Genomic DNA, 27,243 nt, shown 5'->3' with positions numbered 1-27,243 from the left:
CCATTACCTGTTTTTTCCATCATTGTTTGCAATGGGGATTGTGCAGGCTCTGAGGGCAAGTCTGCTATATGTGTGTATTTGTGTGAATGTGTAAGACAGTGAGCCAGAAAGGAGGTAACAGGCTGATGAGGAGTGTCTAGCCAGTCTAGCCCTGCTGGTGCCCAGGAGAAGGAAGCACAGCTCTCTCCATCAAGTTTCTGACCCAGATTTTTAAAAAGCTTTCCACATCCAAATGTGTGTGCTAAGCCTGGCTCCCTATAAGAAGTAGCAGTTAGAGTTACCCTCAACCACAGGCAGACTTCATTCTGCTCCAGGGGCCAGTTAAAGGAGGCATAGTCAGGCAAAGAGGTGAGTATGGGGCAGAAACAAGCAGAGTTTCAGCAAATGAAGTGGAATAAAAGCTCAAAGTCAGAGACCAGTGAGAGTCAGGACAAACTGGGAACAAGGGGCAAAGCTGTTGAGGAGCCGGATAGTGCCATGCGGGGAGCACAGGCTTCGGGGCTGTGCCGCTCACCAGCTGGATCACTTGGGCAATTATCCAGCCTCTCGAAGCCTCAGCTTCCTCAACTGTAAACTGAGGCCAATGAGCGACCCCTATCAAAAGGCTACTGGGGGGTAAGTGAACTCACAAGCAAAGCTAAACAGGCCTGGTCCCTGGTGGTATGCAATAGTCGAGGCCCTGCCCTGCTCCTGCTTCTGCTCTCTGGGCCCTGGCATGGGTGGAGCCTGGGGAGAAACCCTCCCTCCCTCCCTAGCTGCCCCAGACTGTGTGAGCTGCAGAATGGGGAGGGGCCTGTCCAGGAGAATCATGTCCAGAGGGAAACCAGTTACCTAGTGAGTAGAGGCCCAAGCAGAGACTCCCCTTGCCTTTTCTGTCCTTCTCATCCCTTACTCTTCTCACCTCTCAAAACCCTGCTGGAAACTAGCTGGTTTCCAGGGCCCTGCTGGGAGAAAGAGAGAGAAGATCCTGGAAGCAGAGGAAGACATTTTAAAGCCTGCCCTTTAGAGCAAACAGTCTGAACTGGGAGGAGGGAGGGGAGTGGCTGACTATCCAGAAGACAAGGAAGAGAAACCATGGTTTGGGGGAGGAAGAGCTCAGGGACAGAGCCGGAGCCTGAAGGATGAAGAGGATGAGAGTGGGGAAGCAAGCAGTGGGCACGACTGGAAGAAAGGCCTGGAGCGGCTGGTGGGGAGCAGTCAGGTGGCAAATGAGGGAACACAGAGACAGGAGCGGTAGGAGTAAAGGCTGTGAGTGGTAGGGTAGTCTGACCTCAGGAATTGTGGTGAGGCTTCGTAGACGTCTCTGGAGTTTTCTTTGGTCAGAGATGAGGAGTACAGCCAAAGCACCTGGAGACAGGTGCCTCACAGACAAGAGAGGGGCTTCCCTGATGGCTAAGCCGGTAAGGAATCTGTTTGCAATGCAGGAGACACAGGAGACTCAGGTTTGATCCCTGGGTGGGGAAGATCCCCTGGAGGAGGAAATGGCGACCTATTCCAGTATTGTTGCTTGGAAAATCCCGTTGACGGAGGAGTCTGATGGTTGCAGTCCATGGGGTCTCAAAGAGTCAGACGTGGCTGAGCACAAGGCACATTCTGAGGCATCAATGACTTTGTCTTTGCTCTTCATGAGGCTATGTGCTCATGTACTATACTGTAGACAAGACAGGTGTTGGGGGATATGGGATGCTGTGTTCACACCCCCTGGGTGCAGAGAGGGGAAGGGCAAGTCTCTTTGGATGGAGTCCCTACCTCCCTGACCATCTCACAGCCAGGCCCCAGCTGTGTTGATACACGTGCCCTCCCCCAGCCGCGGAGGCTGAGATGTGGCATTGTTCAGCTGGAAGTGAGTCACAGAGCTTTTCCTTCCTTCTCTTCCTCTCCACTCTGCATGCCCGACACCTTACAGTTTCTCTCTCTTTCTCGCACTCACGCACATGCACCCACAAACGCAACCACATGCATGCAACCGCCTTTCAGAATCCATGAACTGTAAATAAGTGGTTATCAGCATAAACACCTCCATCCAGCACCGGGGGAGGGGAGGAGCGTGGCTCAGAGAACTGAGGCATACGTGCATCTGCGTGGATGTGTCTGTGTGTGTGTGCCCACAGGTGTTCTAGAGTCTCTGACGTGCTAGGTCTCTGTGTGAGCTCATTTGTATGACTGAGATCAGGAGGGGATGTCTGTGAAGGGAGCTGCAGCATATACTTGGGTCTGTGAGGTTGTGGTCCAAACAAAGTTTCTATGGGTGCAGGGTAGGGGAAGGGGGGTGCTGTGTGCTCATCGCTGCTGGGATAGGCATAGAAGTATGTATTGTGTATCTATTCCCAGGTGACTCAGCGGTAAAGAATCTGCCTACAACATAGGAGACAGGAGTTCGATCCCTGGGTTGGGAAGATCCCCTGAAGGAGGAAATGGCAACCCACTCCAGTATTCTTGCCTAGGAAATCCCATGGACAGAGGAGTTTGGCAGGCTACAGTCTGTGGGTGGCAGAGTGACACGACTAAGTGACTGAGCACGCACACACGCACCCTAGAGGCATGGTGTGAGTGCCTGAGAAGTGTCTGCACGGATATCTGAGTCGTGGAGGAGGTGGGTGCCAGGTGGAGAAAGCCTTTCTGTCTGTGTTTGTGCAGGCGTTGGGGGTGTCTGTGTCTGGGCCAGCAGCCCAGCCTCTGACTCTGCAGGATGTGAAATAGTGGGTTTGTGACCAAGGCCAGTGATGCTGCCCCCATTCACATCTCCCTCGGCCTGGACAGAGGGTCAGAGATAAACCAAGTCAGAGCTGGTGGCCATAGTCAGAGCAGTGTCACATTCACAGGGGTCTTCAGGAGACAGGGAAAGGAAGGCAGGGCCTTGCTCTCTCTATCCCCAGGGGTCACCCCCGCTGCAGAACCCAGCAGAGAGAACACAGGGCACCAACACCACTAACAGGCAGTTCTCCATTCAGGCACCACAGGGAGGGTGCCCCTCCACCAGCCTGTGGGTCTGTCCCCCACTGTGAGCCCCCCACCGGACCCTGCTCCCAGCCAGACTGCAAATCCCAGAATGCTGGGCCTCTTCTCCTCAGTCTTTCCATATATAAAAGGAGGCCAAGGAATTCTACAGATAGGGGTTACCCGCACCTGGCTGAGCCTGAAGTCACGTGTACAGGGAACAGAGCTCAGCAACCGTGCTCCCTTCCCCCACCTCCCGCTGGACTCCGGAAAAATGGTTCAGTCAGACCTTCCCTTTGGGGGCAGGGGGTGCAGGTCCATGGGCCAACTCTAGGGGGCGCTGCCAGGCAGCCGGCTTAGACCTGCACCTGTCAGTGGATTAAATAAGCAAAAGGCCTGGGAGGGGGAGAGGGGCTTGAAGATCTGTGTGAATGGGGGACGGAAGTTCAGTGGGCCCTGACGGGAGGGTTTGTCTGGGAGATGTGTGATTTCTGTCACCCGCTGGTCGTAGGAAGAGCGCGGGGGTGGGGGGTGGGGGGCCCTCCAAGAATTCAGTCCCAGGCTCTCAAGGACTGCGCTCCATGGAGGGGATGTCCCTGGATGCTTGCTTAAGACCCCACTCCTCGGGGCTTCCATGGCAGTTCAGCAATTAAAGGGGACGAAGGTTTGATCCCTAGTCGGGGAACTAAGATCCCGCATGCTGCTCAGTGTCACGGGAAAGGGGGAACTGGGGAGGTGTGAAATCTATTTAAAAAAAACAAACACTCCTCACAGGATTTGGGAGAGGGGGGAATGCTGAATAGTTGGAGTCTGCCTGCTTTCCCTCTCCTCCTCAGGTCTCACCAAGGCACGGCCCTCCCCCTGAGAACCCCTCAAGGAGATGAAAGTCCCCCACCTCAGCCGCAGGAGGTGGCAGCAGTCAGGGTGAGAGAACTGCCCCCCAATACAGGACCTGGAAGGAAGGGGCTGTGGCTGCCCTCTGCTCTCCTAGGACGCACCCCATGATTGCCCCCCAAACCCTGGAAAAGCCACGCCCCTCCGCCCCCACGTAATCAGGCTCCCTGCGTGCAGGCCTTGCCAGGGGAGGAGGCTCCAGGGTCAATTCGGAATTCTGGGGGGTGGTCCCTGTCCGCGGAGGTGTTGCCTTCCTCCAGCACTGCCCATCCATAAAGGACGTTTGTGCCCGGGCAACACCGCCCACCTGGGGCTGGGAGGCAGGGGCTGCTGCGAACACAGCGCCACAGTGAAAGCGGGACAAACGCGCCTGTGTCCGCCCTGGCCGAGGTGCCGGAGGAAGCGCGGTCCGGCCGAAGTGTTAATGGGCCTCCTTCCTGCCCTGCCCTGCCCAAGCCAGCTCCCTGGGTGCTCATCCTTTCTCCCAAACGCCCGTTTCCGCTCAAGGCCCGGCACGCCCCCTCCCCGTTCCTGGCCGCAGCTCTGTCCTGCTTTGACAAACATCCCTCTCAGCCTTTTGAGTTTATGGCTTTTTCGTGGGCTTTCCCTTCATGTGGTCGGAAACCGAGGCGCTGGCCCCCAAAGTAGAGGCCAGGCCTGGGGTGGAGGAGGCGTGGAGGCCTGGCCAAGTCCCGAGAGAGCGGAGACTGGAATCCAGCCTCAGGTAGATAAGGGCCAGGCAGGGAACAGTGCAGAAGGGCACGCTCCCAGCTCTGTCCCTAGGGGGACAGGTGGGGGAAGCCCAGGAGACCATTCTCAAAGGGGTCAGCACCAGCCCACGTGATGGCCAGCAGCCATTGCGAGAAGGCAAGCAGGGGTACTTGTGGATTTGTTTTTGTTTTAAAATGAAATATTTATTAAGCACTGACTGGGCCTTGTGCCAAGTCCATGAATTTACTATCTCATTGAATCCTCAAGAAAACTCAACATTACCATGACTCTCATTTTTACAGATGATAAAATTGGGGCCCACAGAGGTTAAGTACCATGCGCCCAGGTCACAGCTTATTGGTAGCAGAGCGAGGATTCAAGCCCAGGCAGCGTCCAAACCCAGGCCCGACCATGTGTTGGAGAAAAGCCACCACACTATGTGCATTTTTGTCAGTCATTCCTGAGCTTCTGTATCATATGGGCCTGAGATTGACTGTTAGGGTGTCCCTGAGTCCCTGGGTCAGCCCCAGGAGGGCTAAGGAGAAACCAGTCATTCCCCAGGCTCCCTGTGCCCTCAGAGACTAGCGGGTACCATGGGAGCCTCAAGCTCCCTTAGTTATTGGCACCATCTACAAGTTGACATCTTCCCATAAGGAGACATATTTTCAGATGTATGTAGAAACTGTTGAATAAAACCCATACTCATTTAGAAGTGTTATTGAATGCATATTTGTTTATGATCATTTGTATTTTTTCTCAATCAAAGGATTTTTTCAAGTATGAGCGCTATCACCTGAAGCAAGGAGCCGGTCTGCAAAATGTTTCGATTCTCTAAAAGTGTGTTTATTTAAAAAAAAAAAAAAAAGTTCAGAAACCACTTTACAGACTAAGACACCCATGCCCTGAGAGGTAGCACATCCTGGCCAAGTTTCAGACCAAACGTGGGACCCAGAGAGGGTACTAGAAGCGGAGCGGGGCTCCCTTTCTGTCTGGTCAGGGCAGCCCCCAAGAACTCATCACAGCAGGGAGCCTGCCCAGGGCTGCAGGGATAGACTCTGGGGAATACAACCCAGTGGGGCTTGGAGCTTGAGGGACAAAGAGGCTAGGAGAAATTTGGGGGCTTCACTATCTCCCAGAGGGTGGGGACAATTCTAGGAACCAAGAGTACCAGCCTTACCTGTTGTTTCTTCTTGGAGCCTTTTCCTAAGGCCGGCATTGCAGGTCCTTCGGCCCAAAGCCAGCTGTGTGTGACTAGAAGGAAGATGGGAGGGGGCTTTCAATGGGGAAATTCCCCCTACTCCACACTACTGGGCCAAAGGGATAGACCACCCCCTTTTCCCCAAAGAAAAGAAGCAAAGGAAAGACATTTCTGGAGCAGTCTGTGTTTTTACAGGTTAGGATTTTCTTTTGTTTTTAACCTCAACAATCCTATAAAGCAGATCCCACAACTCCCATTTTGACAGATGTACCTCTCAGAGGCGAAAAGCTTTTTAAAGGCAGAGCCAGCGCCTAACTTGACCCCACACTGTGGGGCCTGATCTATGTTCTGGGGGGTGGGGGTGGCGGGGGTGGCATCAAAGCTGCCAGAGGGAAGGGGAGGGGGAGTGAGAGGGGGAAGGTGAGGCCCAGCCCCCACATCCCCTGCCCCAGTGAACATCCTCTCTGCCTGCCTTTGTTCACAAAACCGAAAAAGTGATGATGGTTTTCCTTCCTCTCTTTAAGAAAACAACAGAATCAAAACAAACAGAGAAGGGGAACTCCCTTCTGTAGCTTTTGCCAGAAATAAAAGGAAGAAATAGTTTCGGTCCAACCTTAGGCCAGCTACCCAGACAAGGTGTAGGAGGGGAAGAGAGAGTAGCCCTCTCAAAAACCCAAGCTTCAGCACCCCCACCTCCTGGTCCTTATCCAACCCTTCCCCCACTGGTCATCTCACCACCCAAGATCACACACACACTGACACCGCTGAGGCAGTTGAAACTTCCCAGAGGGCTTTAGTAAATCCTAAAGAAGGGCAAAAAGGAAATAAAAACAACCCCTCCCTAAAATACAAACCAGCACTGGCCACCTCCCATAGCCACTTCCCACTCAGGGCTCCCAGGCCCTGCCCCATTTCTCTCTTCTGAGCTGCCTTCACTGAAGTCTCCATAGAGCAGTGATACCTCACAGGGTTCCGTTCTTCCTATAGTCAACTTGCCTGTACCTTAGTGGCCACAACAATCAAAGTCTGGAGTAGTCTTCAGTTCATGGTACTGTAGGACACCCATCCTTACCCTAGCCTGAGCCCTCCCATTCATCCCCTAGTTCAGCTTGCAGTTCCAGATATCTTGTGCTGATTGGCTCATCTGGGGTGACTGACAGCTTTAGAGGTCTGCCCCCTGCATACCAGGTGGCCTTAAAGGCTCAGCAGTGTCATGCTCATTGAGGGACTTGATCTCACAGAATTGGCCCATCAGTCAGCTTCACTCTTTGACAGCAACTCTGGGACCAAAAGTGCCTTTTGAAAACTGTTTGGATAGATTAAGGAGTTGTGATCTAGTTTCAAGGTCAGGGTGTATTTGGAGAAGAGCTTTTCCTCATTGAGACTAACTAGTCTCAGCAAGTACTAAATGAGTACTTAGTATTGTACTCCATACAGTACTTGGTCCTGTGGAAAGTGTAAAAGGACAGATGAGTCTCAGGATCTGCTGGGGACCTGGGAGAGATGGTGGTAGGGACAGGATTGTGCCTAAACCATTAGAGAAGTGTCTAAATGGAAACTCAGCTCCTCTTTAAGATGTGTGAGGGTAGGAGGAAGAACACAGGTGGCACTGCTAACTTTTGGGGAATTATTGCACCACAGGATTCTGGGCTCCCTTTTGTTTCCCAGGGCTGACAAGGCCTGCGTTTAGCAGGTGTTCGGTTTGTGTCTGTTGGACAAACAGCCACTGTTTGGGCTTCACTGGCATTGGAGAGTCAGAGGAGGTCAAGCAAAGATGACTTTCCTGAGGATGAGGGCAGGGCAGGGCTAAGGCCAGACTTTCTACCTCTGTAAGTGTTCGCTTTTCTCAGTTCCCGCAGGTCGTCCTCAGCCTTCATCCTTCATCACCTGGACATTAAGGCTGCATTCTTCCTCTGCTTTGTGCCTTTAATACATCCTCCAAGTGGCCTCTGGAGCTATGGTGCCAAAACACAGTTGTGTCATGCCTTCCTGACCTCCAAAGCCTTTGCCAGTTGCGCTTGCCCACCAAACAGAGTCTATGACAGCTGCCTCTCTCCCCCAAGCTGCAGTGAGCACAGTGGTTGGGGGCTCAGGCTCCACTGTCAGGCCCCTGGGTTTAGATTCTGGCTTTACCCCCTTACCAAGTGGTGACCCAGGACAAGTTATCGATACTGATACTTCCCAAGCCTCTGTTTCCTCTGTGTAAGATGGGGATGCCAACAGTATCCACTCGTAGGGGTTGGGTGAGGGTTAAAGGAGATATAGCCTACATAGAGATACACAGTGGAGCCCCCAACACTTGTTGGCATTCCTCAACATTCCCAGGAGGACTCTTTGTCTTCCCACTGACTCAGGAAGGTTCTTGAAGGCAGGCACCATTGTTCTGTATCTTCCCTAGGTCCTAGCTGTTGTTGTTCCATTGTAGGAGTTCAGCAATGCTTGTAGGCCAGGGTGTAGAGCTTAGAAAGTGGGCCCAGAGCTGGCAGATTTGATTTCTTTCTAGCCCAGAACACCCTCCTCTGCCAACCCTGGCCCTTGCATACTCCTGCTCCGTCTTTAAGACCTACTCTGTCTTGCCTCCTCCAGGAAGCTTTCCCTGGTTCTCACGTTGGGTCAGGCCCCTCTGTGTCCCTGCTGCAAGCATAGTAGATACGTCCTGATCAACACACTATTATAGAGCAGTTCTTGGTTTAGGCAACTGGCTTCCAAGAGACTGTGCCCCATCTCACCCCCTGCCAAGTCTGGCTCAGCAGCAGTCCAACGTTTTGATGAATAAATTGATGGATTTATTCTGTGACCTTGAGCAAATCCCCTCTGTCCCATTCTAACAAGGGGAAAGCACTGTCTTTCTTGGATAAGTAGGAGGGAGGAGCCCCTAGGTGGAAGGGGCAGGGCCAGGAGAGGAATGGAAGAGCTTGTGGCTAAATGGGATCCCTCAGGGGCAACCATGTTCACTTAACCAGTGGCAGCTAGAGTAGAGAGTTGCCCCATACCCTGGTGTGCCCCCGGTGAAGGGCTCCCCCCACATGAGGATGGAAGAGCAGGGTCCCTTGGCAAGGCCAACTGAAAAAAAGGAGGTCTCTGTTTCCAGGCTCTTCCCATCCAGTGACCTGGCCCCCAAGAGCCCCCACAGGATCTGCCCCCTCCCTCCCAGCCATCAGCACAGCTGCGACCTTGAACTGGTCACCACTCATCCCTGGACTTCCAAGTTCTCTTCTCTCCTGCCCAGGGCTTAAGGTGCCACCATGGGCCAGTGCCTGGGAAGGAGGCCAGGGATGGACTCCTGGCTGGCTGACCACTCCCCAGTGGGGTGTTGGCCTCAGGAGGCAGGTTTCAGCTTTCAGAGTGTTTTCCTGTCTAGGGCACTTTCTATTTTTCAATACTTTTCCTAACTCAGCCAAACAAGAAAAAAAGGAAACTGGTGAAACTTCTAAGGGCTAGGAGGGTGGGGGGTGGGCAGAATTTACCCTGGTAAAGGCCAGAGGCAGGGCTAGGGGCCCCTCTACCCCCATCCCCCCATCCTCCCACTCCCCTCCCTGCCAGGCTGACTCATTGTTTTGCAACAAACAGGCGGCCAGGCCCTGGCAGTTTCTCGAAGTCCAGCCTCAAAGCAGGCTGGGTTCAATCCCTGCCCTCCCAACGGCCCAGGCAGGCCTGGGATGATTGGGTTATCTCTGCCTGCATCCCCTTTGTTTGGGGCAGCCACTTGCTAACCCGAAGTAAACACACTTGTCTCTGGACACTTGAGAAGAGAAGGGGCTGTTATCTCTGGAGACCAGAGAGATTCCTCTCCCCTGACAGGTTCCTCTGCAAAGGGGAGGGATTTCAGATGGTAGCATCCAAAGACTGGGGCCCACATTCAAATCCCAGCTCCGCCTGCCACTTACTGTGGGTGGCCTTGGGCAAGTCACCAACCCTATCTACTTCGACCTCCCCGGTCTACAAAATATTGGGATACCAGTACCTACTTCAGAGTTGTTCTGAGCATTGATGAGTTCATATTTAAAATGGGCTATATGTGGTTATTGTTTAGTCATGTCTGACTCTGTTGTGACCCCATGGACTATAGCCTGTCAGGCTCCTCTGTCCGTGGAATTTCACAGACAACAATACTGGAGTGGGTTGCTATTTATTTCTCCAGGGAATCTTCCAGACCCAGGGATTGAACCTTCCTCTCCTGCATTGGCAGACGGATTCTTTACCACTGAGCCACCAGGGAAGCCCAGGTGGGCTATATAAATAACTATTTTTTTAAAAAGAGCTCTATATAAGTGGTGTTAAATGAGGGTGGGGGTAAAGTCTATAATAATGAACACCCTAATCCAGGCTCTGAGGGCATTTCCCAGCCCCCTATCCCCACCATCTCCCACTCACTCCCCTCAGTGGGCCAAGCTTCTTTACTTTGCATCCCTGAAAAGAGGGCATTGATGGGCCCCAGCAGGTAGGCACTGGGGCCCCAAGCTCCTTTTCAAATGGAAGTTGTGCGGGGGGAAATCCTCAAGGGAGGTAGGCGCCAGCCTGGGGAGGGTCTGGCCACCTGAGGGGCTGCATGGAGAGGGTTTGCAAGAGCTTTTAGAATTTCAAAAAGAATCCCCAGGAATGGACATCTCACAGGGGTGAAGTGATGGAGCGGCCGGGGCAGGGCGGGGGTGGGGGGTTGTGTGGCAAATTTTCCCTCAAGTCCACTGGAGGTACCTGTCCCTCCATTTTCTTTTCTGGACTGAATTTCCCAAATAGCTTGATTTCTTAGGCTCAAGTACCAGATTCAAATCTTGGTTCTGACCTTACTAGCCGAGAGACTCTGGGCACGTTAACTACTCTCTCTCTCTAAAGCTTCTTTTCCTTGTCTGTGACAAGAGGTAATAATCCCGCCTTGCAGGGCTGGCAGGGGATTAAATGAGGCAACACAGACAAAGCTCTTAGTGTGAGGCCGCCGGGGGCAGGACTCTATCGATGCTGTCCTCTAGCCCACCCCCACCCCTGTCCTCACCCGAATCTCCTTACCTCCAGCCGGACTCCATTTGGCAGTAGATTGATACCCCTCCCCACCTCTGCTTCCTGCATCCTTTGTAATGAATCCAAGGACCTAGGCGGGCTTCTGAACCTCTTTCCTCCTGGTTTCCCCAGTATGGAAAGAAGCTGAGTCTATCAGCAGCACTGGAGACTGGTGTTGAGGTCCAGTCTCCTCCATTACTAGCAATGAGTCCCGGGTCACAAGCCTCTATCATTCATTCATTCAGCAAATATTTCTGAGCCCCTGCTCTGTGCCTGACACTGTACAGGGTGCTGCAGGTACAATGAAAAAGACAGATCCAATCCCTGAGATCAGAGAATCATAGTCTGTCAAGGAAGACAAACATTAAATGTATATACAGTAACATAATTATTGAGTGCTACAGAGAGTGAAGGTGCTGTGGAATGATATTTCATGGAGGGCTCAAGAGACAGTATTTCTGAGGCTTGAGCCAGGACCTGAAGAATATTGAGGAATGAAAAATAAAAGCTAGGAAGGAAGAGGGAAAGAACACTGTACAGACAGCAGAAATAACAAGTGCAAAGGCCCTGAGATCAGAAGACTTCGGTACTCACACTGAAGGGAGCCTATAGTGAATGAGCCAAAGAGAGGTTCAAGATGAGGTTGAAGAATAGAAAGGGCTAGATCTGGTGGGACCACATAGACCTTGGGAAAGACTTTGGACTAGAACCATTGGGTAGTTTTAAGGAGTGGGGGATACAGTTAGAGTGCTTTCAAAAATGTGTCCAGCAGGTCAATGGATAATGGCTTGGAATGGAATCAGAGATACCAAGGAGCAGACTTTCAAGGGAGAAGAGGATGTGGTTGGACTAACAGAGAAGTGGGCAGAGTCACGAAATGCTCAGGGAGTGGGTACAATAGGAATTGGTAATAGGGTGACTATGTAGGTAAAAGGAGATGGTGTCGAATATAACCTTCAGGTTCTGACCTGGGAACCTAGGCGGAGGGTAGGACTAGTTACTGAGAGAAGAAGCCCCAGAGGAGGGGCAGATTGCATGGGAGGGGGGAAAACAGAAGTCTAGTTTTAGAGACATTTGTTTGAAATACCTATATCAAGTAGAAGCTGGATATTTCAGATTTGAGTTTAAAAGAGAGGTCTAGATTGAGAATTGGAAATTGTAGAAATGGAATCGGCATAGAAATGGATAAGATTGCCTGGGAGAGAGTAATCTATGACAGTCAGAGGACCAGGCCAAAGACCTGAGGTGCACCCCATTTAAATGTCAAGTGAAACGGAGCCCCAGTTTTATCATCCCTAAAGTGGAGGTAATAATACCCAATGGCTCACAGCATAACTGAGGATTATATTAAGTAATGGATGTAAGGCATTTTACGTGACGCCTGGCACACAGCAGAAGCACAACAAACTCTGAGTAGGAAAGCTTTGAGGATGGATTTGGTTGGTAATTCTCTTCATATGCAAGTGATAGAATCTTAAACTAGTTTTAGAAAGAGTTTCTTCAAAGGATTCAGGATATCTCCTACAATCAGGGAAGAACTGAATCACTAAGCCACGGCACAAAGGGCAAAACCGAGGTCCTTGGAGGGACTCGCCTCTCTCTCTCTCTGCTTCCTGTTGGGTTCAGCTTCTTTCCTGTGAAGGAGCTTGCAGCTGCTGACCCTGTCTGCATTTCATGTCTTGATGCTCTCTCCACCAGAGAGGGACTTATATTCTGATCCCAAAGTAACAGAATCTCAGGGAAGGAATCGCTATGGTTCCACTTTGTTTGGGCACCTCCCCCTGCTCTGCTCAGTGTGGAGGAACAAAGGGACTGGCATCTACAATAACATTGTGGCATTGTCATGTGGGGATGGGGTGGGGGGAGGGGAAGGAAGACTGCTAGGTCAGTAAAAACAAAAGGCAGTCCAAATTATTAACCTGGAAATGAGCTTGCAGTCAAGAAAGGGGGCTAATTAGTACCCGCAGGTGACTAAAAGTGAAACACAACACCCGGCTATGTTACCACCAATTGATCCTTGGCACTCCCTTGATAACCCCCTACCCTCCACCGCACAGCTCCCACTCACCTGGACTCAGCAATAACCTCATCACATGTCCCTGGTGTTTCCCCTACAGGCTTCCTCCTTCCTTTACCCTGACCCTACCCCCCACACACACCACCCCCTGCCTCAGGCCAGAGTAGTCCTTGCAGATGGGCCTCCCCTTGGCCCCACTTTTTTTTTTTTTCTAATATTTATTTAATTTATTTATTTGGCTGTGCCAGGTCTTAGTTACAGCATGTGGGATCTAGTTCCCTGACCAGGGATCAAACTCAGGCCCACTCCTGAGAGCTCAGTGCCTTAGTTACTGAACCACCAGGGAAGTCTCTTGACCCTACTTTGAAGGATTCTCTTTTCAGGGCCTTCAGTGGCCATCCCAGACCCTAGGATTGAAGCCAATTCCTTTTTTTTTTTTTTTCCTTTTTTACATATTCTTTTTCACTATGATTTTCTACAGGATATTCAATATAGTTCCCTGTGCTATACAATAGGGCTTTGTTTATCTATTTTATATATAGTAGTTTGTATCTGCTAATCCCAAACTCCTAGTTTATTCTTCCCCACCCTCTTTCCTCTTTGGTTCGTAAGTCTGTTTTCTATGTCTGTGAGTCTGTTTTGCAAATAAGTTCATATTTTAGATTCTACATATAAGTGATATCGCATGGTATATGCCTTTCTCCTTCTGACTCACTTCACTTAATATGATAATCTCTAGGTCCATCCATGTTGCTGCAAATAGCATTATTTCATGTTTTTTAATGGCTGAGTAGTATTCCATTGTATATATATATACCATATCTTCTTTAGCCATTTCTCTGTCAGTGGACATTCAGGTTGCTTCCAAGTCTTAGCTATTGTGAATAGTACTGCTATGAACATTGGGGGTGCATTATCTTTTCAAATTTTACTTTTCTCTGAATATATACCCAGGAGTAGGACTGCTGAATCATGTGGCAACTCTATTTTGAGTTTTTTAAGGAACCTCTATACTGTCCTCCATAATGTCTACCACCAGTTTATGTTCCCAACAGTTTGGGAGGGCTCCCTATTCTCCACACCCTCTCCAGCATTTGTTATTTGTAGACTTTTTAATGATGTTGAAGTCAGTTTCTTTGGCTTGACCTCTCAACCTTCCCCTCCGCTGTCACCACACCTCTCAAATCATTTCAGGCCCAGTTTACCTCAAACCTCCTCCCTCCCAGAAGGGCCCCCTGACCTCTCCAACCTCAGAGCCCCCTGCCACTGACCTCCAACCGGTCTGCTGCAATGTTCATCGCTCACACTGAGGGTGTGCCTGCCACATGTCAGTCACTGAGGTCAGTAGGTGCTCTCATATGCTTCATCTTACCGACTCCCTGAAAGACAGGCTCCACCATTTCCCTTTGACAGGGAGGAAGCATGCTCAGCGAGGTTCAGTGACTTTTCCCAAATTACACAGTTGGTTAGTGAAATAACCAGGACTTGAATCCAAGACTGACAACTGACCTCAAAACCTTTGCTCTAAACGAGGAGCCAGCAAACTATGACCCTGAAGGCCACATTCTGCCCACTGTCTGCTTTTGTACAACGTAAGAGCTAAGAATGATTTTTACATGATTAGGGGGAAAAAAATCCAAAGAAGCATAACATTTTGGCACATGAAATTATCATTTCAGTGTCCATTAATAAAATTTCATTGGAGCTCAGGAACACCCATTTGTTTAGATGTTGTCAATGGTTATTTTCACCCTACAATGGCAGACTTGTGATGGAGAACAGCCTAAAATTTTTTACTTTTTGATCCTTCACAGAAGTTAGCTCCAAAAGGCACCACCAGGCTGCCTCCTGTCGATGATGCTCAAACCCATGGAGTTCTAAACACACCATCTGACTCTACAGATTGCTGTCCTTCTCTAAGTGCTGCGCTTGCTGTAGAATCTTGGTGGGAAAGCGAGGTGGATTTTAGCCTCTTTGTATCCCCAGGTACTCAAGACTTGCCTCAGATGGGACTGAAGTTTCAGCATCTGAGAATGTTGAAGAAATTCTTCTAAACCAGCCCCTCCTGTCGTTCCCCAGGCTGAGCCAGGCCATTCATCCAGGGTGGGCAGTGGGAGACCTTTGTCCCGACAGGATCTGATTATTCTGTCCTTGTTTGGTTTTCAAGTAATCAGCTTCAAGGAAAGAAGCAGAAGAATTGAGTCTTATCCAGAAGAATGAGGTAGATATTTGTCCGGGCGACTAAGTGGGATGGTGAAAGAGAAAGCGCCAAGCCTGAAGACTAGCATGCATGTCATAGATGCTGGATGACCTGCAGCTTTTGTGAGGAGGAATGGGAAGAGGCAGGAATTGGGGAATTCTGGAAGCTCCAGGCTTTTCCTTGCCTGTAGGGGGCTTTTGTGTAACAGAAAGAGGCTTGGCTTCCTCCCAGGACACTTTTGGGGAGTGAAGTGGGAAATGGACCACAGCTCCTACATACACCTCAGAGCTGTGGATGGCAGCCTGGCTGGACCTAAGAGCAGGGAGACCCCGAGGAGGGTTTTCTGGGTTACCCACCCCCTCAACTTCACCACTACCTCGAGCCTATTCACAAACCTTCCTGGGCTTCAGTTTCCTCTCCTGTATAATGGGGGTGCTTGTCTTCTTTTCCACAGGCAGTTCTGAGAATGAAATGAAGGAGCAGGTGTGGAAGTCAGGATGGAGGGTTTTGATGTTAACCAAATGACCAAATGGAAGCCTGCCATCTGGGGTCCTCCAGAAACTGCTATTGGCAGGAAGGGCTTTGTTGTTGACTTTCCAGAAAGTATATGTTGTAGAGTCTGCAAAGCAGAGGGCTATATTGTCCATAACTTATTATGGATAGTATCATTTCTAGACTTAATCTTGCTTTTGGGGGCAGAGGTGGGGGGAGTAGGAGAGGAAATACAGAGAGGGGATGAAATACTAGAGCAGTATTTCTCAAACTTCACCTGGGGGAGTTGTTTAAAAGCAGATTCTGATCCAGTAGGTCTGAAAGGAGTAGGGCCTGAAAGTCTGCATTTCTGACAGGGTCCCAGAGGACACTCATTTGAGGACTACATTCTGTCACAAGGGCTAGAAGACCCTAGAGCAGCCGGAGAAGGTGGGGCTGGGGTTTCCTTGCCTGAGGCGGGCAGTAGGAGCAGTGAAAGTTTTCACCATCTCAGTGGACCTGCTTCTTGAAGTGAGGGGAAGATTCCCAGGACTTCAGGGATCAGCCTGGCTGACCCCAGACCTGGAAACAGTGTGGGTGAAGCCTTCCTTGAAGGACCCACACCCTCAGTGAGGGAACTGAATCTGGGGAGCCAGGGAAGGGCTGTGTTTCCCCCAGATCAAAGCAGGTTCCTCAGCCTTTGATTCGCAAAGAAGCAGACCCTTCAGAGGCTGGCCTGAGTTTGGCGCTGGCTGGCCTTGGGGCCTGGGGTGAGTGGTCAGAGGCCCCCAGCCTGCTCTCCTTTTACATAACAGCTTGGCCATCTAACAAAAGGGCAGTCCTTGAAAGGCCGTATGGGGCTGTTAAAAGCTTCCGGCAATGGTTTAATTGGGGGCGATTAAAGTGTCCACCTCAGGAAGGCCTGCCCTTCAAAGGCCAACCAGGCCTGGCTCCCCTGCCCTCAGCACCTCTTCCCTCAGCCCCACCCCTCACGGTAGCCCTGCCCCCAGCCTCTCCCTTCAGCCCCTCAGCCCCCTTCCCTGGGGCTCCCTGCGGACCAAGGAAGTCAGCCTAGGGACCCTTTGGCCAGCTTGTCTGGGGGGATTCCGTCCTGGCCCCTGGACCATTGGTACCATTTGTTCACACAGTTTGGCCTTGTGGCTGAGTCGGTGTGGGAGGCGGAGAAGGCTGAGTTTGAGACACAAAGGGCCCCAGAACAGGCCCACCCTGAGACTCCCGCCATCTCTCTCTCCCCCAGGAAACCTAGCCTGGTCTCTGGACCCTTCCTCCAGCTCCCTTACCAGCTCCTTTCCCCAGGCCCCTCGCCTGTCTGGAATTTCATGGTCACTGTTGGGGGGCTCCCGTGGCCCACTACACGTTAAGCTTCCAGACATCTGCTGAGATACTATCTGGGAGCCGCTAGCGGCTCAGAGGGGACCAGACAGGGACCACAACTCAGAAAGGTGCTGGATAAGTGGATATAGTGAAAGCAATAGGGCCTGATACAGGTAAAATGAGGTGAGCTCTGAGAAGGCCCTCACTTCTGGTGGGGCTGAGGGAGCAGAGAGGCAGGGAAGACAACTTTCTGGAAGCAAGCAAGCCTAGAGTTAGAACACGGTCAGCTCAGTTTGGCCCATTTGCCAGCCTTGATGTTAAAAGCAAGACCACAGCTGACTTCACTAACAGACCTCACCCACCCAACCAACTCAGGGATCCTCAGAAGGGGAAGTGGTGTAGATTTTCCATCAAGTCTAGAAATAGTTGTTTTGTGGGTATCTGGTTCAGACACTTCCCCAGGGCCCATGAAGTATCTCAGAATCTTCTCTAGCTGAACCAGTAGACCAGGAGCTGTCTTAGGGGATTCTTTGGATGCCATTTTCCTCTCCCATCCCTTTTGCCCATCTCCCCACAGATAGTCCTAGGCCTTTCTCTTCAGGTGCCCTGTTGTGTCTCCCAGGCCCTGCTCTCATCAGCCCCATTAAGCTTTGGCCGTATGTTGACCAGCCAGTGCTGCTCTGAGGACAGAGGTGCTGGGGACAAGGGTCTCTGGGATTTCCAGGTCTCAGGTTAGAAAAGCGACAGTGAAGTGAAAGTATTAGTCTCTCAGTCATGTCTGACTCTTTGCGATCCCATACACTGTAGCCTGCCAGACTTCTCTGTCCATGGGATTCTCCAGGCAAGAATACTGGAATGAGTTGCCATGTCCTCCTCCAGGGGATCTTCCCAACCCAGGGATCAAACCTGCATCTCCCACATTGCAGGTGAGTATGAGATAAAACTAAGCCCCGAGGCAGGGAGGCCTGAACTGAAGGCAGCAGAAAACCGCCCTTCTGACACCCCTGTCCTGTTCCGAGTCCTCGCTAGGGAGGAGACTCTGACTGTCCTCCCATGCACCAGATAGTTTTCCTGGCCTGTCTCTTGAAACTGCTTGTGTCTCAGAGGCCCACACAGGACAGGGCCAAGTGAGAGAGCCTGAGAGGTAGGCAGGAGTAGAGGCTCTGAGCAGAGCATTGTGACTGCACCCCCAAAGTCAGGCAGGCACCCTAACTTTGATTTTTAGCAATTCTTTATCCCAGAGATCTGGCTGCTTGTTCCCTCTGCAGTAATGTAACATCTCACTCACCAGAGTGCCAAGCTGTGAGGCACACAACCCATCCCAAGCCCTTTCTCTATCTCTGAAGGATCCTGGTGGGCAGAGCAGCCAATATCAAAGATTCTCATGTAAACTGTCCACCCCTCCCTCCTAGCCTCAGCCTGGCAAAGAAGCCCTCTAATGAAGCAGCTCCAGACTTTCAGATCCATCCACTGGAAATACAACCTGAGTTGTACAACCCTCACTTAGGGCTTGCACCGGGGACAGGTAGGCATGGTTACTAAGTGGGGCTACAGAAAGAAATAGTAAGTGTTGGTGAGGATGTAGAGAATGTAAATACACTCCTACATTGTTGGTGGGAATATAAATTGGTACAGCCACTATGGAAAACATGAGGGAGATTCCTCAAAGAATTAAGAATAGAACTATCATATGATCCAGCTATCCCACTTCTGGGCATATAACCAAAGAATACAAAAACACTAATTCAAAAAGATATATGCACCCCTCCATGTTCATTGCACCATTATTGACATAGGCAAGATATGAAGGCAACCTCAGTGCCCATCGACAGATGAATGGATAAAGAAGATGTGTATAAAGAAGACACACACACACACACACACACACACACACACAGTGGAATACTACTCAGCCATAAACAGTGAAATCTTGCTGCTTGTGATAACATGGATGGACCTTGAGAGTATTATGCTAAGTGAAATAAGTCATGCAGAGAAAGACAAACACCATATGATTTCATTCATATGTGGAATATAAAAAACAAACAAATAAGCAAAATAAATGAACAAACCAAAGAGAAATAAACATATAGATACAGAGAACCCGACAGTGGTTACCATAGGGGAAGGAGTGCCGGGAGAAGGGAGGGCAAAATGGAAAAGGGGGTCAAGTGTATGATGACAGATGGAAATGAAATTTTTGGTGGTGAGCACACCGTAATATATACAGACGTATATGAAATGTAATGTGAGAAACCAATGTTACCTCAATTAAAATGAAAAAAAAAAAGAATCAGGGCTATGGAAACCCAGAAAAGAGCTGTCTGCTTCCCCATCTTAGTCACTCTTGCTAAGACTTGCTCTTTTCTACTAGGGTGACCAACTGTCTTGGTTTCCCTGGGACTGGGGGAACTCTCAGTTTAAAAAGCTGGACAGGCCCAGGCAAACCATCTTGATTTGCTCAGGGCTGAGAACTTTCTGAGGATGGGCTTTCAGTGTTAAAACTGGGAAGGACAGGGTGGTCACCCTCTGTTTCCCTCATAGTCTGGCCTCTGCCCCCATCGGTCCCCTGAAACAGTGTCCAAAGGCCACCAACAAGCTTCAAAGGTCAGTTCCTGTGGCCTCTTCTCCTTCATCCTGCCCCATGGTGGGGGTGGGAGGGTGGGGGGCATGGTGGAAGGCTGGGCTGTACCCAGCTGGCCTGGAGGGTGCATGGGGGTAGGGCAAGGGGTCAGGGAAGCAACAGCCTCACTGTCCCACCCTCTCTAAGTCGGTTTCTGGGCCTGTACGCTTTATCACCCCCTCACACTATCTGGCTGCCTGAAGGAGTATCTCCTCCTCGTCCATCTGCCCTGACGCAGATAAGCTGAGGGGCCACCCCGGCAAGACAGAGGGGAAGTTGTGGCCTGGGTCTTACACTGCCCTGAACCTTCTTGCCTGCCTGACCTTGGCCAGAAAAGCAGCATAGCATCCCCCTGGGGCTTCTATATCCCACGGTGGACGGGAATACCTATACTCACATGACAGATGGGAAAATGGAAGCAAGACAAATGCTGTGACCTGCCCAAGGTTTCTGGGCCAGACCTATAGAATGCAGGGACTGTAAGAGCTTCAGAGAGCGTGCCCAGAGGTTTCTGCGATGGAGCTCCATGGACTCAAACCTATACTTTGAGTCTAAGCAGGGTGAAAGACACACGGATAAAGATTAAGCACCCTCACGTCCCCAGTGGTCTCAGGCCATCCTCCCAAGTCACCCAAGCCCAGGGCCTTGAGACTCGCTTCCTTCAGGGCTCCTGCCTCCAGAAGTCCTCCCGCCTGGGTTTTTCCCTGGCAACAAAACCTGATCTTTGCTGCCAGAACTCAGCCTTAAGTGTTGTCAGGGTCGCATTTAACAGCCTTCCTAAGTTCCCATTGCTCCAGGATAGCTGGACAGTCCAAACCTTCCCTGACTACTCCCAGCCCCACCCACCACTCCTATGTCCATCCTCCAGGCAGTGGATATGGCCACACAAAATTCCCCATGGTTCCCAAACATGCCATGTCCTTTTTGGCTTCTGCTTACTCCAGCCCCTCCTTAGGAAAGCGACACCTTCCCTCACCTAGATCTATGGCAACTCTGCTGGTCCCTAAAGGGCCGGCTGGAATGTCTCCTCCTCCAGGAAGCTTCCCTGAATATGTGAGTCAGAAACTAATTCTCCTTTAAACGGATTTAGCACTTACCATGTCCCAGGCACAGGCAAGGCCCTGTGTCTCATTTAACCCTCACAACAACCACGAGTATCAAGTACTTTATTATTATCATCCCCATGTTATGGGCAAGAAACTGAAGCACAGAGAGGTCAGGTAGCAGGCCCAAGGTCACACAGCTCGAAAGGGACAGAGGCAGAATTTAGGTTCTGGTTGTTTGGTCCCAGAGTCTGAGCTGTAAACCACCAATGGCCTGACCCTAGCAGTGTTTATATCTCCATTAGGGCCCCCTCCTTGGCTACACTGCACTATAGAAGCTACTTGGGGCAGGGAACATGCAGGACTGGCTTCCCAAAGGAGTCTTAGCATGCGCTTAGAGAGGTCAGAGAAGGGCCTTTACCCCAGACTCCTACACAGCCCTAGAGGGAAGGACAGAATTCTATTTCTATTATCCCTACGGCCAATTCCAAGGAGTCTCTGCCTGGCTTCTTTTTGGCTACGGGGGCCTGGTCCCAGCCTGAGCATGGGATGTGGAAGGCACAGCCAGAGAGGAGCTGACAATGAGGCTCCTGGGGGCCCCAGTAGTCCCCAGGACCTCTCTTTGCCCCTCCAATCCTTCTTTACTAAAGGCCAGTCCATACCCACCTCCTCTAAGAAGCTGAGTCTGCTTCCCCTAGACCTGCCCCTGTCTAGTCCCTTTGTCCTTGTCCTACTGGTCTCCTGTCCCAGCTGGCAGATGTGTCCAGATGCCCATGTCGACTCTAAGCTTTCTGCCTTGCAGCTCCCCCATATCCACATGAGACTCTAGCTGTACCTCTTTTTTAAAACAATTATTTTCTATGGGACTTCCCTGGGAGTCCAGTGGTTAGGACTCCAGGCTTCCACTGCAGAGGGTCTGGGATCAACCCTGGTTAGGGAACTAAGATCCCACAAGCTGGCTGTGTGGCATGACCAGAAAAAAAAAAAAAATTTTTTTAATTTATGAAATTGATTCCCAATTTGAAGACGCAAATAACAGAGCTTGTGATAATTTATAGAAATATTTGCTACAATATGCATATTGTATATTAATATACAATAAGAACTTGCCTGCCAATGCAGGAGATATAAGACATGCAGGTTGATCCTTGGGTTGGGAAGATCCCCTGGAGGAGGGCATGGCAACCCACTCAAGTATTCTTGCCTGGAGAATCCAATGGACAGAGGAGCCTGGCAGGCTACAGTCCTAGGGTCACAAAGAGTTGGACGCAACTGAAGCGACTTAGCATACAAGTACATACAATATCATATTAATTAAATAATATATGATATTAAGTTTTATGCTGAATAAATAATCCCAATTTAATTTTTATTTCTATACAAAAATGTAATATTGCATGCTTAAGACCAGTTATTTTGCATATTTTCTCTTCAGATAAATGATGAAATTCAGTGTTAAAAATTCAGCTGAAGGAAGGAACAGAGGAAAAATTACTGCTTTATGGGTAGTTTACTGCATGCTTTTGGATGTACCCTGAAAGCTTCAGTTCTCTGATGGGTGTCAGCCAGGCTCAGATGTGCTGAACTAGCTGGAAGGTCTCAGGGTTGAGGCAGGGAGAGGAGGCGCACACGTGCCCAAGGGGGTGTGCCTCTGTGAGTGTGTGTGTATGTGTGTACATGCCATGGGTGACTGTGAATCAATTTGTATATGTGGGTATGTAAGTGTGATTCATGTATGTCCTTGCACAGTCTGCTTATATGCGTGAATGCTCTGGGTACAGGCAAGCAGGTACTCAGGAGCCCTCCCTCCCCTACACACCCAACTCCTACTCATCCCTGAGGGTGTGCCCCCTCCCGCCTCACCCCTGAAGCCTGTTCTGACCCTCCAGCTCACACTGTCCTCTCCCTGCACCTCCCTGCTGACCCTGCAGCCCTGACCTGCTGACCTACATTACCAATACTGTTCATCATGTTCTGGTTCAGGCTTGGAGCTTGGTCACCCTTGCTCCCTGGGGGCGAGGCTGACTCCTTTCAAATTACCCCAAAGTCCAGCTTAGGACAGGGGACACTGCCTTGGCCAGCACACACTCCTGACCTGAATTAAAGCCAACTGCATTGAAAGGAAACGCATTAAAGTGACTGGAAACTAGAGCCCACTAGCTTTCCTCTTTCAGCTCTGAACTCTTTTACTGTATCTTTCCATCCATCCTTTCTCTAACTTATTTGCTCTCTCAATGTTCAGCTTACAGAGAGTACTTCCTTGTACATCCATATCTCATTCAAATCTCATGACCATCCTTTAAGATAAGAATACTTATCCACAGTGAGCAGATGATGAAACTGAAGCTCAGAGGGGCCGCTTCATGACTCATCCAAGGTCACTCAGCCTGGAAGCAGGGTCTAGAAACCTCACACCTGAATGGACACAGCCCCCCCACTCCTAGCCCCTTTCTACCAGTAAGTGCCTGGGGTCAGAGGGCAATCCCCAGCTTGGAGGGGGTTCTTCCTGACCTCCTGTAACTTCTCTGTGTCCTGAGATCACTGCTGGAAGGAGGTGAACCAGGGCCCCCACGGCCAGGGACAACCCCACCCAGCCAGCACTCCCAGCTGCAGGAGGGGCCGCGAGCTCAGTGGACATTGTTCCTAACCTGTGGTAACTGATTTGACAACAGTCCTGTTCCTCTCCAGCCAGCCATGGAGTTAATGATTAAGGAAGGGATTAAATATTAACCACCTGTCGGGCCATGGCGTAATGTCTCTGTCTGCACCTGAGCCTACCTAAAAATACCTCCCACCTGCTGTGGGCCAGCCTCGCACAGGGCCTATAAGCCCCTTGTTCTGGCCATCACTTCCCCATGCAGCCACCCTGGCCCCGTCCCTAACCCAGCTTCTTCTCACCCAAGCCCACCCTATCACTTCCCCAAGCAGCCACCCTGGCCCTGTCCCTAACCCAGCTTCTTCTCATCCAAGCCCTCTCCCATACCCACAGCACAGACCCAAGAGATTTTCCTGTAGCTTGACAGCTGCAAGCCACACTGCTGAAAGCAGTCCTGGTGGGCTTTCTGGAAGAGGAGGACTTTCCTGAAGCTAACTGCTCTGTGTTTCTGGAGCTGGAGGGTCAGAAGGTTGCATTCCCATGTGTGATCTGGTTTATCAGTGTTCTTATCTCCTTGCCCAAGTCCTTCCTCCACCTAGAGACCTCTCTGAATCTATGCTTCCCAGACCCCAACACCCCAGGCTACAAGGATTTACTTCACTAAAGAAATCATGAAAGAGAGGCACCCTCCTTAGTCAAGCTCTTCTTTTCCCCAGGGAGGATCTAGGGGCCAGCCCCCTCCAGGAAGTCTCTGAGACTGACCTAGCTCTAGGCAGTCCTGGACCTTGCTCCCCCAGCTTCCCTCAGCCCTGGCTGATTCAGGCTGGTGTGGGCTGTTGCCTACAGCTGCAGGAAGCTGGCTTCATCTGTTGGAACTGTCCTTTGAAGTTCAACCGTGCAGCCCATGTGGTCCTCCAAAGGCAGAGGGCGGGGACAGCTGTATCACACCCAAGCCAGTGGTCAGCCTCTCCACGGCAGGAACCACAGACAGGATGACACAGGGCTCACTCAGTCTTTTTCTAGAAAAAACTGAATTCTCTACTCAAGTAATAATGGTACTAAAAAGCTCTCTGTTTCTGCTCAGGGGGATGCCCCGGTTTGCCTGCTGAACACCCACATGGTCTTGGACTACCGTCTCTGTGTATCCTGTAGAACTGCATTCCCACTGCAAACCTGGGGACAGACATGATCATCCCCATTTTACAGATGGGGAAACTGAGGCTGGGTGAGGTAAATAGCTAGAAAGTGGCAAGAGGTTGGCTTGCCTGACCCCAAAGTCATACAAAATTTAAAAGAAACTAGCAGGGAACCCCAAATTCAGTTCTTCAAACCAGTTACTGACCATGTCCTTCCTTCTTTTAACTTTCACCCATATTAATACTTGTACTCAATCCCAAAGAGTCTCCCCGTGTGGGACTCTTCCCAGCAAATGTGCCCCTTGTTTTCTATGATCTGAGGATGTGACCCAAGGAGACTCCACACGGAGATTCAGGAACTTCAGATGGGGATTTATTTCCAAGTGCCTCCTAAATTTGCTAAGGTTCCCACAGAGACTTCTAGAAGGACTTACCACCTTCCTTCTTTCTGCAGGTTGTAAATCATCTTACCAGACCCAGAGTGCTTCGAATCAGCATTGCACAGCAGTTTCCTCACACCGTCACTTGTGTTTACAAATGAGGAAGCCGAGGCCCCCCGGAGGTCAAGGACCTCACCTTCCACATGAATTCTTCAGGGTGGCAGTGGTACTGAGTGTACGATGGCCTTGGCCTGGCGCTAATGGGGGCCTCCTGGCCTGGGCAGGTTTCCTTTGGGAGTTACAGCCTCTATATGAGGCTCAAAGCAGAACCCCTCCCCCCAGCTCACCCTGGCAGCCTCATCCTGCTCCCCTCTGCCCCAGCTCTCCCCCCAGGCCACTGCCCCCGCTCGAGACTCTGCCTTCCCCCACTCTTGACAGTGAACCTGAGGAACCCCAAGAGACTTAGCCACATGCAATATTCCCATCTCCCACCGCCCCCCAAATACAGCCTTTGACAAGGGCCACCCCGCGGGCAGGGAAGTGCCGCCAAGGCCCCGCCTCTTCACCAAGGCCCGCCCCTTCACCAAGGCCCGCCCCTTCACCTAGGCCCCGCCCCTTCACCCAGGTTCAGAGGCCCGTCTCCACCCTGCTGTTCCTTGCGTTCTGCGTTTCTGCCTCTGACTTTTTCTCTGAAACACACACACAGTCACTGACAAACACTCACAAATTTAGGTGAATCCAGCAGGGCAGGAAGGAGGGAAGCTACCGCCCAAGGCCGAGACTGGTTTTAAATAGACGACTCTCCACTTTTCATTTGCATCTATTTGCATGGCAGATTTGGAAGCTCTCCATTTTCCCAAAGAACACAGAGAATTAACGGATTTAGGGGCCCCAGGGGGCAGCGAGGCCTCAGCGAGGTTTCCAAACGCCTAGTGGGTCTCAGGATCCGGGTTTTGGAGTGCAAGAGGGAGTAGAGAGGGGGCAGAACACCAAGTTGAATGGGGGGAGGGGAAACAGTACATTCTGGGCGGGGCCTGGAAGAACCTTTTGAGCCTTGTCTGCCTTCCAAGGGCAGAGACCCCTGTTCTGGGCACCTACTCACTTGCAGACCGCTGCAGGCCGGGGGTAGGGGTAGGGGTTGGGGGGGGTAAGTCAAAGGTTCAAGTGCGTGGAGAGGCACAGCTTTGTTGGGGGCAGGTAGGGAAGGTAATGGAGAAGCCTGAGGATGGACCTGGCAGAGGGGGAGCACAAGAGTCACAGAGGCAGGGCCAGAAGAAGAGGACAGGCAGGCGTGTGAAGGGGAGTGAGGGGTGGAACTCACAGAGACAAAGCATTCTGGGGGAGGGGTGTTCCTGCTCTTTAGGTGGACCAGATGTCAGAGATCCAGCGCTACCGGGCTTCCCACGCTACATACCCGTTCTCAGTTTATTCCCCACAGGACCTGAGAGGAGATTCCAGGCAGCTGGAGCTCTGACCTGGCTCTGTACCCCTGGCTGGGTGACCTTAGGCAAGTCTCTGTCCCTCTCTGGGCCTTCGTTTCTTCTCCAGGAAATCATCTACGGGGCAACTGATTCCCATCGGCCCCCTCCTGTTCCACCTTGGTCCAGCCTCTCCTGGTTCCCTGGGGGCTCAGGAAACATTAGTGTTTACCTTCAGGATCAAGTTCAAATATGAGTGTTTAGGGTCTTTCTGGATCTGGTCCATCAAACTTAGTCTCATCTTTCCCTGTTGTCAGCAGTCCAGGAGGCCCAAGTCCTCCCTGCCCCTTGCTCCTCGTTCCAGCCTCCTTTCCTCTTTCCACAGAGTGCCCCCACTTCTGGCTTTATTGTGCAGTTATGCAAGTCCCTGCGGATAGAAGGACCCCCTTCCTTGGTTTACTACTCTTGTTGATGGCATCCTGGAATTTAAATTTTTGAATAAGGTGCCCCAATTCATTTTTGTCCTGGTCTCCCCAGATTATGTCCCAGCCTCCTCTCCTCCCATCAGGCCCTCCTCAGCCTCACGTCACTGTGGAGCCCTCACGGACCCAGGGAGAAGGTCTGGCCTGACATGGTCAGAACTACCCGCCCACAGGACAGAAGCAGAGATCTTCTGCACGTCATAAATGCCTCCTGGGGAGAATGGCTCAGGAACTGCCAGGGAACATGGAGAACAGAAGGGGCAAAGACCCTGACTGTCTTAGAAGGAAAGCTGACTTCTGTTAGTCTGATGGAGAGGCCAAGCACCTGGCCCAGGAAGGTCCTCATCTTATGAGGGCACATTGCGGGGGCGAGGGGTGAAAGTGAATTCCACTTTCATGTGGGATGTGGGCTGCTTCTGAGGCTGGAGAAACAGAAGCTGGGGACCGCCCCACACTCAGTCCTCACCTTGCAGAGCTCTCAACTCCAAAAGCATCTCTTGGAGCATCTCCAAAGAGAAGCCTGTCTACCAAAATACCCCAGCGGGGGCCTCCTGAGGCAATGCCTTTCCTGCTAGCAATTGGTCTCATCAAGGCAGGCACCTCTGGCTGCAGTTTCCTTTCCTTAGGGAGCCTGGGTTGGCCATCCTCTCTTCTCCCCCCTCCCTGGCCCTGAGGGTGAGTGGTCTGGCCTCCCCAGGGCCCCACACCCACTCTGGAGCCACAAAGTGGGGTGGGGGCAGTGGCCTGAGCCTCTGCCAGATCTGGCGGAGCCTGATGGTCATGGATGCAGAGGTGGGGCTGAAGGGC

The 27,243-nt window shown here is 51.2% G+C and overlaps 1 long non-coding RNA gene across 1 annotated transcript; it reads left to right on the top strand.

Annotated features, from left to right (window-relative positions):
* The first annotated feature begins 9,831 nt into the window (after positions 1-9,831).
* Positions 9,832-25,342, top strand: LOC145546087 (uncharacterized). The gene is made up of 6 exons (XR_014082475.1): positions 9,832-9,966; positions 14,567-17,684; positions 18,171-18,283; positions 22,667-22,881; positions 24,105-24,250; positions 24,611-25,342. It is a non-coding gene; the product is annotated as an uncharacterized LOC145546087 (long non-coding RNA).
* The last annotated feature ends 1,901 nt before the right edge of the window (positions 25,343-27,243 follow it).

This window comes from Giraffa tippelskirchi, chromosome 4 (assembly GCF_054371585.1).
Source record: "Giraffa tippelskirchi isolate mGirTip1 chromosome 4, T2T-mGirTip1v1.2.pri, whole genome shotgun sequence".
NCBI lineage: Eukaryota > Metazoa > Chordata > Mammalia > Artiodactyla > Giraffidae > Giraffa > Giraffa tippelskirchi.
This window is presented reverse-complemented; position numbering and strand designations above follow the sequence as displayed.